We start from the raw sequence: 12,517 nt of genomic DNA on the forward strand, positions 1-12,517 counted from the left end.
TCGTGAGCGCTGTTTCAACCAGGATGAACTTGGGCTATATTGGCAGTGATGTAGTCGGGGGTCTGCCCAGAGGACCGGAGCCAGCCAGAGTCCCGGGGAGATGTCGAGGAGAGGAGCCCGGAGCTGTTAACAGTAACGTTTATTTACAGGTAGCGTGTTGTACATGATGGGGTTAGAATCATGGAAGCTCTCGAGCTTCTGGGAGCTTCTCGTAGCTTGTGAGAGCTTGAGAGAACTTGTGAGAGCTTGTTGGGAGCGCATCGGCGTTCGCATTTTATGTCCCGGCCTTCCCAGGGTTCCCTGTAGGAAAAAACAATAGAGGCCAGGACAGTCCAATGAAAATTTCCATCTTCACCTCCGCCCCCAAAAGGGGAAGGTGAAACGCCGCCTCCTTCCCAACCCACGAAAGGAGAAAGAGGCACGTCCAGTTCGTCCCATGGCGAGGGAAAAACACTGCCCACCGCGCACTACACGGCACAGCACGAAGACGTTGAGTCTTACGTGGAAGTCAATTTCGTAGTCTGTTGCAGTGAAGGGTATGCGGCGCCAGGCAGACCACGAATTGTGGAAACAGCGACACCAAGGCGCCACGGAGAACGTGGGAAATGCATCCGCAGACGGTTCCCAGACGCTGGGCCCTTTGTCCGGGGCACCTTGACGACAAAGCAAGCCGCCTCGACGGCCAACAACTCTTCCTAATCCGTCAGTCGTTCAGGTGTGCCCAAAGGGTCTTACGAGGGGCGCAGACAACCTGAGATAATTAGACGAACGACTTTCGTGTTGTCGCCGCTCTTGGTGCATCTCCGGGACCGCTGACCCGGAAGAAATCAGGGTAGTCTTAGCCGCAACGTCTCATGCGTCAAAGCGGCGCCAAGCCAGGCAGGCCGATCATAAGAGCCCGTCCACCGTCACGTTAGGTCTCGAAGGGGTTGCAGCACCAAGGCACTCCGCAGAGACCGTAGATCTGCTCCCTTGTAGACGTTGACGCAGGCTGCACCAATCTCTGGACCTGAGCCATAGCCAGCAAACGCCAGAAACGAACCATGCAAGACCCGAGGCACAACAAACATAGAGCACTCCACTGACCTCGAGAAATGCCAGGTTACAGTTTTGGTAAAACTCCCTAGAAATTTACAATTGGTGCGCTCACTCGTGAAAATCAAGAATCAGATAACGAAGCCATAACAAACTCAGACCTACTACGTGCAAATCAACAGCCTAACGTTTTGTATCATTTCCCCGACAGATTCACAGCGTTCAAGGCACGCAGGTGCTACGGGCGAAACAAAACGAAAGGAGGTAGTTAATGAATTACGCCTCTCACAGTATAAGTAAAACTCAAAATCAAACTTGCGCGTATGAAAATAAAACAAACAGAGAAACAAAAAACCTACACTACACTGATGCGCATACTAACAAGTGTGCTGCACTTTACACAAGGTTTATACAGAGGCTTTTACCTTCAGCCTACTTCTCTGTTAAAAATCAACTTGCGCAAAACCCTCTACTCGGGTGTTAGGTTTCGCTAAATGTAAGCAAACACTCAGTTCAACAAGTATCTTAATGTCTGCAGTTATCATGAGGAAGAAAATAAAAGCTACAAAATCGACATATTCCTTGCTCATCTGCAGACACGCGAACATTAAAAGCAAAACAATTCAAAACTGGATACAAGAGAAATTCTTGGTAGCCTTACACTGTCCGAACATTATGCGGATAAAATAAAATCAACAAAAGCAAAACCTACACTTCACTGCAAGAACAGAATTGAATTGAGAATTGAAAAAACGTTTATTAAAAAAAAAAGAAGAGGGGTTTGAGAAGCAGGTGGGTGGGGCCCCTAGTCCGGGGCTCCACTGGCCTCAGCAGCCCGCCGCGCCTGGTCCAGGAGAGCCACTTGGGCCTCCTTTTCCTCGCTGGCGAGCAGGGTCTCCCACTGCTCCGTCCTGAATTTTTGCGCCGGAATCTGAGGCGAGTTAATTTTTGGGGGCCTTAATTCACATTCCCACGTAATGTGAGAAAGAGTTGGCTGTCCTCCACACCACGGGCAAGCACCCGCGTATGCGGTTGGGTGAATGGCATGTTTTAAACGCAGGTGCGGATATGTATTTGTCTGCAGGCGGCGCCACTCATGCGCTTCTTTAACACCTAGCCGAGAGTGGGGCGGGGAGTATCGCCGTCGTTGTCGACGCTGGTGTTCTAGGATATCCCGAGGAGTGTGGGGAGCCTACTTCTCTGTCAAAATCAGCGCAAAACCCTCTACTCGGGTGCTAGCTTTTGCAAAATGTAAGCAAACAAGCAGTTTAACAAATGTCTCAATGTCTGCATTTTAGATGAGGAGGAAAATAAAACTCAAAAATCGACACAGTCCTTGCTCATCGGCAGATATGCAAACGTTAGACAGCTGAACAAAACAATAATAAAACTGAATACAAGACAAATTCTTAGTATCCTTCGTGACACTGCGTAAATTCATGCGGCACGCTTTCAGACGGGCTCTGGGGGGACGCGCATACCACAGTTGTCGATGGGCCAGATCGCGACGGAGGTACAAAAAGCCAACCTGTCCGAAGCACACAGTGGCGGTGACCTTTGTTCCGCGGGCCCCGAACTCCGACAAAGACGCACCCGGACGCTTAAGCTTCCTCATTGTGGGCCGCCCAGAGCAGCGGTCACTCTCTCGCAAACTTGGGGGAGGACCTTTATCGTTACAGTCGCGTACGCACCACCTCGCTTTGCTCCACCGTTTAGCCTTCCAAAAAGATGATGAAACCAGGCGACCACTTCGGCGTCTCTTTTTCTTGGCCCTCGCGACACGTTTTACGCCTAATCTCGATTTGTGCGAGACCCGCAACTTTTGACTTTTAGAGAACTTTTTCGGGGTTTCCAGCCTCCGCTCGAGACAACTTGGACCTTTCCCCTTTCCCCGAAGTTTTCGCTGGCGCCTTTTTCTTTCAGGGCGGCACGGAACGCTCCCCGACTCGGCAATAATACTCGGAAGTACATTGCTCAAAACTCCAGGCGGCTCAACTGGCTTATCCTCGGCGTTATTTCTAGCTGTCTGCTCTTCAGAAACAACGCTACAATCGACACTTGCTAAACCAGCCGGTTCGCCATCAGATGTCTCTCCTTGATGAGAGTCATCACCTCGCGCTAATCTAAGCGCTTCATCACCTCGCGCTATGTTGAGCGCCTCTTCCTCTCGTGGTAAGCTAAGCGCCTCATCATCTGAACTTTTACAGTCTGCTTCGTTAGCGCTCTCTGCTTCCGGAATCTCATGAGCAGACTCACAGGCCATCGGATCCGTCATAGCTGCCGCCGATTCGTCACCAAAAACAAAGGCCTTTCGAAAGCATATCCACGTCATTCTGAGAGGGATAATGCTCGGGCAGGTTTTGGGACACCAAGGTTTCCGTGGCGAGCAGTCTGAACGGTCCCTCACTCTCAACGCGGGCTAATGGCAAACACACACTTTCATTTTCAACTACTTGCCATGCACACGGGCGTTCCCCTGTGGTCACCTCATTTGTCAAAGAGTACGGATGTACACTATCAAACGTTGCGGCAGAGTCCCGCGATACGTTTTCCTCAACTAATTCCTGAATGGGGGGTTTCAATTGTTCCAGGTCATTGTCGCTGCTGTCCCCAAAAACAGAGAGCATTCCTAGGCTTGCGGCAGCCGATTGCGATGTGACCTAGCTCTTTGCAACGGTGGCATACAACCGGCTTCCTAGCCTTAAACGCCTTTTCTTTCTTTCGATCTTCTGAGTGGCTCACTGTAGACGTGGACTTAGCAGGACTGCCTTTCTTTTTCTTATCTGAGGGTGCTATCTCGTTATTCGGGTTACTTGATGCCTGATAAAGTGCTAAAGCCAATCGCCATTTCTCATTTATCCTGTCTTCTTCAGCCCATCTTTTGTTCTTCTCAACTTCCTCCCAGCACTCCTCAATTTCATCATCCTCCGCCCCGCATTCCTGAATAGCCTTAATCAGCTGTGACTCTCTCTCTTCTCTCCCAACCTTAATTCCCGGCTCTTCACACAGTAGTAAGTGGTCTGGTCTCTCTAGCTTCTTTACCAACTCCATGGTCTTCACGAGTGAGGACTTTCTACCCGCCGTGACGTTAGGTAGCGAACAAGCGAAGCCTAGACGCACGGTAAAACACTGCCAGTTTTAGAACATGAAAACTAAAATGGTGAATAGCTGTGACGTATGGTAGCGGTACAACGAAGCCTATACGGACAGAAGATTACACACAGATTTAGAAAACTTCAAAAGCTAAAACCTGGCAAAACTCAAAGAAAGTCAAGCACTCACCATATCGTTGAGGCCCGAGTCAAGCGTGGGTCACCCGTTGCTGCTAACCAGTTGATGTGTTCCAGTTGTCAGCAGCATGGTCTGCCCAGAGGACCGGAGCCAGCCAGAGTCCCGGGGAGATGTCGAGGAGAGGAGCCCGGAGCTGTTAACAGTAACGTTTATTTACAGGTAGCGTGTTGTACATGATGGGGTTAGCATCATGGAAGCTCTCGAGCTTCTGGGAGCTTCTCGTAGCTTGTGAGAGCTTTAGAGAACTTGTGAGAGCTTGTCGGGAGCGCATCGGCGCTCGCATTTTATGTCCCGGCCTTCCCAGGGTTCCCTGTAGGAAAAAACAATAGAGGCCAGGCCAGTTCAATGAAAATTTCCATCTTCACCTCCGCCCCCAAAAGGGGAAGGTGAAACGCCGCCTCCTTCCCAACCCACGAAAGGAGAAAGAGGCACGTCCAGTTCGTCCCAAGGCGAGGGAAAAACACTGCCCACCGTGCACTACACGGCACAGCACGAAGACGTTGAGTCTTACGTGGAAGTCAATTTCGTAGTCTGTTGCAGTGAAGGGTATGCGGCGCCAGGCAGACCACGAATTGTGGAAACAGCGACACCAAGGCGCCACGGAGAACGTGGGAAATGCATCCGCAGACGGTTTCCAGACGCTGGGCCCTTTGTCCGGGGCACCTTGACGACAAAGCAAGCCGCCTCGACGGCCAACAACTCTTCCTAATCCGTCAGTCGTTCAGGTGTGCCCAAAGGGTCTTACGAGGGGCGCAGACAACCTGAGATAATTAGACGAACGACTTTCGTGTTGTCGCCGCTCTTGGTGCATCTCCGGGACCGCTGACCCGGAAGAAATCAGGGTAGTCTTAGCCGCAACGTCTCATGCGTCAAAGCGGCGCCAAGCCAGGCAGGCCGATCATAACAGCAGGTCTATTACGCGCCAGCCTTATTGGTCGTGTGAGCGGTGATGGTTGTTATACGCCCTTCCAGTTACTTCACCGGTGGCGTCTGAGACATGACAGGAGCTGGCACCTGCATGTGCCTTAGTGAAGGCGAGACTGGAAGCCACTTCTCCGACTGCGTTGGACCAGGAGCGTCAGCGCAGTTCGCTCGATAGTGGATCAACATGGGAGGGGTGCCTTGTTCTTCGTTTTCCGTTCGCTGAGATTGAACTGGCGTCTTCGCAAAATAAACCGGCACCTCCACGTGCCCAAGTGACGATGAGCTTGGGACCCCCGTCATCGAGTTTTGTAGCTTGGAGGCGGTCCTGGACTCAGGCCAGGACGGTAGTGAGGTGGGTCGCGACGGGGAGTTTGAGTTCTCGACCGCGAAGCCCACCTTGCGGCCTCTGTCGGTGTATGTATCTGCTGCGGGGTCTTCCGCGAAGCTTGCTGTGAAGGTGCAGCAGGGCACAGCTATACCATCCGTACAGTGCTTTTGACGGTCTCGGTTACGGAGGGAGGGCATGTTAGTGGGGGCCCGAGCTGCACCGTCGAGCTTGTACGTCTCACAGCTCCCAGCCGCGGCAGAGAGTGGGTCGGTAGTTATGGCTTCGCATTCATGTGATAGCGGGCGAAAAAGGCTTAATTATCAGCTTGGCGAACCATTCAGGCCAAGATCGTTGCCTGACGCCTTCGTAAGCATGCCATGCCTCTGTGGCACCGCGAAGGCGGTCGACTGCGATGAGCCATTTTAATCCGGCCAGCCATGGAGGGTGCCGAGAGAAATATTGGCCTCGATTCATCGGAAGACGTGGTCCTAGAAGCCTCAGAACTCCGGTACTGCCCAAATAGCCAACGGTAGTGAAGCGGCAGGCGAGAAGCTGGAGTTCAACGACGCGAAACGGTCGAGGTGCTGTGACAGTTGCGTGAGGGCACGCAAGAGCTCCGCGCCTTTCTCAAGTAAGGTTCCCGACGAGCCAGGGATCGCGTCCGCGGAGAATTCGGCGGTGCCGATGCTCACGAAGGCGGGATCCATGGCCAAGGACGCGTGGACGATGTCCCTTGTCGTGACGGGGTATAACAGCGTCGGTGAAGTCGCGTGAAGCCGCCGAGGAGGCGTGGACGCCGTCCCCGAACGGGGGCAGGTTAGCAGTTGCCGAGGATGCCTGGACGCCGTCCTCGACCCGTGCTTACCGCGGCGGCAGGTTAGCCGGTTACACGGACGAGGAAGCCTGGACGGGGTTCCGCAGATGTCGGGGCCCGCAATGCCGAAGATCCAGAAGTATAGGCAGCTTCCGTCTTAATGCTGAACTTTATTCCACGACTGCGACATTGTATCGAAAAGACGGAGACACATGATCCGTTCACTGGTCGGTCGGTTGGTCGGTGGGTAAAAGACGTAAAAAAATCCTAGTGGAACGCAAGTGTCACAGAGTCGGTCGGTCGGTCGGTAAAGGAATGACTCAACCCACCACGGAGGATCGGCCACGAATCGTGCGGCAGTAGGATTTGTGAAGTGAAGAAATAAAATAGAAAAAGAAGGATAATTCTAAAAAAAAAGGTCACAGTTTCGCCGCAAGGGCGAAGCAATGAATGCGATAGCAAGGAACTAATGCTATACGAAGTGAGGCTCGCCAATGGATACTCTCAGTTTGAACAGCGCTTCTGTTGCAAAGGCGGCCGAAGCAGCGAAGGAAACTAGCGTGCTTCAAGTGTCGAGCTGTGACACTTGATAGTTCGCGCTCATCTTCTGTTTGTTCGTTTGGCGGCGTCCTGAGCTCGAGTGACATTCGTACGCGCCGTAACATGAGCGCGGACATCACGGTGAAAGCGTGAAACATTCCTCTACCCTCGCCACGAGAAAACCGTGCGAGCAGACAGCGGAAGGGCAAGCTTCTCCCATGCGCAAATATAAGAAGAAGCGAGCGAGCTCGCCGACGACTTTTAAATGCGCCCGTCGGGCTCCTAGCGCCACCTCGCTGGTAATGAAGAAACGCTTATTATCGCCTGCTGTCTCTGAGTCCGTCCAGCGCTAAATGGTGTGTATATAACGCTCGCCGTTAACTACGTGGAGGATCTGCGTTTCGTGGCGTAGTGGATAGCGCCGCTCGCTGCGGAGCAACAGGTCCCTGGTTCGATTCCGCGCTTCGGAAGCATTTTCTGAGTTATTTTTCTTTGGGGCCTTTATATATATATACATACTTATACATATGCGGTGCATGACGGCGGCGACGGCGACGGCAAAATCCAGCCGAGACTGTCCATATAATTGCTATCGCAATAATAATTTGTGCGCAAGCGAAAATATTAGTTGTGTTTACAGTTTCTGTATTGAATGCTAGAGAGAGAAAAAAAAGGGGGCGAGAGAATGAGTTAAATAAAGTAATAAAATAAACTATCGAAAATAAATGAAATAAATAAATGAAGAAATAAAATAACTATGTACTTGAAATATTAGTATGGCAGTCTGTTTTTATCCTTTTATGTAGTAATTTAAATACCGCATCATATATGTCCTTGTTGCAGTGACCCAGTGCCGACGCCCCCAGGGAGAGTTAAATGCGGTTACGGAAAGCTCGAGCCCAAGTTTTCGGAAAGGAGGTTCGAAAAATCTTTGCCTTAGAGTTTCATACCTGCGACATTCTGTGAAAAAATGCTCTATGGTTTCTGCTTGCGTACAATACAAACATTGAGGGGAAGGAACAAAACCAGGTCTGCGTAAATAAAAATTTAAAGAGGGAATTCTGCATCGCAATTTAGTTAATGTAACTTTTAATTGTCTTGTGCCACACCATGAGCTATACCACGGAAACCTGAGGTGCTGAAAATCTGTATCGTTTAGAACAGAAGATTTTGTGTGTTCCTGTCGAATACAAAAATTACACCATCTCCCGCTAAAGGGGGCCATGAGGCGATGCGAAGCCGGAGCACTTGCACGATCGCGTTCCGTTGGCGTTCGCTGGGCATGCTACCGACCTCGCGTCGTGGAACGCGAAGAGAAACACTACGCGCGTCGTGCCTTCCCTCTAGCTTGACCGCTAATTCTCACAGGGCGAGCGGGGAACGCGGTCGACAGGCGCGCGAGAGGGGGGCAGCGTAGGAGAGGAGAGAGAGGGGGAGGGGACGTGCATGCGCTGGCGCTCATCGCGGCGTTGCGCAGGAGAGAATTTCGACATGTCGAGCCCGCATTTCAGAGGAGTCAACCGAAGCAAGCGCTGGACAACGCGCGCAGCGCTCTACACGCTTTATATTCACATTTGAAGGAAAGGAGACTAGAGGAGGAGAGTAGCGCATGCGCCGCGAGAGCAGAAGCGAGAACGCAGGAGAAGCGCAAGCAGGTGCTGGGAGAGAAGTGGAGAGAGTAACGCGCAGCTGTTGGAGAGAGGGAAGGAGGAGAGTTGCGCATGCGTAGTGTGAGTGCGGACGCCCAGGCCGACGCCGCGGGACATACCCCCGAGCAAGAGATGCTTCGCATCTAAAATATAGAAATTGTGCGATAGTATTTTGGGAGGAGGGTCTTAGAACCTTCAGGACCGGGCCCTGAATTGATGCTGCCACCGATGCGTCCGCTGCTTCATTTAGAGTTATTCCAGTATGACCTGGCCCCCAAACCAAACGGACAATACGTACATGATTGGGCATATATGTATATAGTTCTGATAGGCAATTCGATGACTTTGGTACTGTCAAAGCAGGGCAAACTGGTAAAGAATCGGTCAGTATAACCACTGAAGAAATAGATACTGGGAGTTTGCGTAATGTCAGAATAATTGCCGTTAATTCTGCCTGTAATATTGGCGTAAAATCGGGCAGTCGAAGTGACAAAGACCTGGGGTGCTATGCAGGATGGCCCGAGCTTCTCGGGCACACGAGTTTGCTCCGAGCTCCCATTACGGCGGTCATGACAGGAAGACAGTGCGGAGCACGCTATAGCAGCGTTGATAAAAACGGCTACAAGAATGAGCATGGCGTCACATACGCATGTTCGGCATTTGAGGCGGTTTTCAAAGGAACGCCGCGTGCGAACGCGTCAGCGCCGCCACTCAGTCAGCATTTTGACAGTGTAGCGGCGTCAGCGTGATTGTCGCGCTATCTTTTTGCCAACTGATCATCGCACCTCCCATGGGCGTGTTCGTGGGCGTTTGTCCTCTTTCGGAGAATTCTTCCTTTCCACCTGCAGCATGGGAATTTCCACTCTCGAAGGCAACAAGGGCGCACACGCAGCACTCTGGTGCTGCTCGTTTCGCTTCTCTGGAATATTACAGACAAATAAATGGACAGGTTACTGCTATACTTACACGTCCGAAGATTTTTCTGCAGTAACGACTCGGTAGAAACAATGCCTCCACAAACAAGTAAGTAATAACATTTCTCGCCGCAAATCCCACCAGGGGCGCTTGCTTCGTGGCTGTGAGTGGTACATCGTGAGTGCGGTGAAATGGAATGCGAGACATCGTGGCCACGTGATGATATAACCTTTAGTTCTGCGTGCGTGTGTGCATAGTCTGTGCGATTAAGCTGATAGATTAATCGTGCCGCTCGCTGGCGTTGCGCCGTGAGCACTGCTCCTCCGCAAGAGCAAACGCAGTGGGCGGACCCTATCTTCGCCGCGGGTGTCTGTCAATCAAATTGATTGACGTGTGAACTCGGGCACAAACTCGTTGATTCTGAAAAGGCCCCAGTTCAACTCCGGACTGTCATAGTGCCGGTGTGCCTGTCAAGTGTTTCACGCAGTGGACGCTACTCAGCAGCTTCTTTGCATATAAAATAATTTGGTCAGCTTGCACTAATTGTGCAAGGCTGGGGCCATCGGAGGAGCTTGTGTTCACCTAGCTTCTTCGAGCTTATTACGTGGCTCGTCTACTTAGTATGCTTGGCCTGCTTCAGAGTAATGACCGTGTCAGTTCGGTCTTAATTTCGCGCTATTGATTAGCTAGGCCTTAATTAACATGGCAGCATATAGTTGTCTTAATTCATGATGTTCTAATTAACACGACAATAATTATTCAGATTTCATTATCAAGGTCCTCATTAGCACGAATGTTCTTAACATAATGCTAATTAGAGTGATCATAATTACCACGTACTTGGCGAGGAAATTCCTAATTAGCTTAGCTTGAATTAACGTGCTCCTAATTAGCGGCGTGTCAATTAGCATGATTCTAATTAGCTCGATACTGAATAATACATGATACTGAATAATCCTGTCTTGATTGTTAATGTTTTAATTACCACGACATTATTAACTCAGGATTAATTCGCAAGGTCCTGAATAGTACAAGGTAGTTAGCATAATCCTAATTAGCACTATATTAATTATCACGATCCCGGTGAGTAAGGTCTTCATTAGCTTGGTTTTAATTACACGCTCCTAATTAGTGTCGTGTTGATCAGCATGATATTAATTAATTTGTTCTTAGCTTTACGCGGTTCGTTAGCATGGTCCTAGTAAGACGTGGCATAATTAGCTCGACCTTAGCGTGATTTGACTTAACCAGCTTCGCCATAGCATGTCCTGACTTATCTAGGTATACCGCCCAGCGAGTTAGCTAATCAGCCGACCGCACCTGCTCGGGGAGCGAGCAGACGATTAATAAGAGGACGAAGAGGGCGCGCGCCGGCCGAGCAACGCGCTAGAATGTAGAGGCCGACCATGGTGATTATACACGTGGCCTCGGCGGTTAGCTCTAGCCGTGGTGTTGTAAGGCGCTCGATCGGAACTAATCTCGGAGGCCACGGTGCTGATTATTCTAAAGGATACTTAATGCAGGCATTAAACGCTTGAAAATGGATTCAAACGGCCCGCGAACACATAAAAAATATAGTTAGTAGAATTTTCTGTCACTTTTATTGCATGGGTGCACTTCTGCACTCAGTGGAACGACAAACAAATGAAAGAAAGTGCCTCTAGTGCATGCTCTAGTGTGAAGGCACCACCCAACCTTCTCGACCGCCCTTGACGTGACGCCGCGTTCCATCGTAACCAATGGAACGGAGCGCGCGCTAAGGGATGGATTTCACCTTCTCGTACTATTAGCTCGTTCAAAAGGGGGTGTCGCCAGAGCTCGGAAAGATCCCGAGTTTCGCCAAACTCAGGCCATCCTGCATAGCACCCCTGTTTAATGCTGCTGAATAAATGCCCACTCCTGTCTTCTCATCAGTAACGGAGGCATCTGTGGCTATTACTGAACTTATCTGTAGACTCTTAAGGTGGTCTTCCAACAACCCGTTTAAATATCTAATGGGCAATATTTAAGCATTTTTTGGAAATATATCATCTAATTCTATTATTGTTTTATGATTGAGTACATTTGGGAAACTTATATCACGGAATATTACTTGTAACGGCTGCAATATCTTCTGCACGAAAATTATTTGAGGACGATGTAGCCGAGACCACTCACAATAAAAAAAATACGGACGGCTCACTAAGAATTTGGGAGCGTCTGTGTGGGGAGGCATAGATGTTTAGAAAATGTTTGGACTGTTAGCGTACGAAACTTAGTTTGTAGAGACGGCAGGTATGTTTCATGGTAAAGAATATTATTAGCTACAAACTTACGAAGACCTAAACATAAACGTAATGCGTCATGTTCTGTTGTTAGAAGAGGGCGTAATATATAAGTGGGTCCCCCACAGAATAACGCGCATCCAAACTCTAATATTGGTCGGACATACATGCAATAGATCATTAACAATGTTTTTGTACGCATTCCAAAACAAACGCCGCTGATTCGCCTTATACAAACCAATTGAACGTAATCCTTTAGATACAATATACTCAATATGTGGACTCCAATTACGATTTGCAGTGTATATTATACCCAACTATTTTAACGAATCTACCTGTGGAATAAAATCCTGCCCGTACATCAGTGCGATTTCCACAGAAGAAGTCAACGGAAACGCTAGAAGAGCACTTTTGTTAACATTAAGGGACATGTGCACGTCACTTAGCCATACTTCAATCTCATTCAGATATGATTGTAGAATATTATATAGCGAGTGTATATCATTAGAAGCTGAAAAGAATGCAATGTCATCCGCGTATACATACACTTGCACGTCTTTTCGAGAAGGAAGAGAGCTTAGTAATATATTAAATAAAATAGGCGTGAGAACCGATCCTTGGGGAACTCCGCTTGTATGTTTGTTGTTTTTAGAAGATAAGCCATTCTGCGAGAAATAAAATGTGCGTCCGCTTAGAACATTTTGCATCCATGCATTTATATACTCCTGAACGTTAATACTTTGGAGTTTACTAATCA

The sequence above is a fragment of the Rhipicephalus sanguineus genome, chromosome 6 (assembly GCF_013339695.2).
Source record: "Rhipicephalus sanguineus isolate Rsan-2018 chromosome 6, BIME_Rsan_1.4, whole genome shotgun sequence".
In the NCBI taxonomy this organism is placed as follows: domain Eukaryota; kingdom Metazoa; phylum Arthropoda; class Arachnida; order Ixodida; family Ixodidae; genus Rhipicephalus; species Rhipicephalus sanguineus.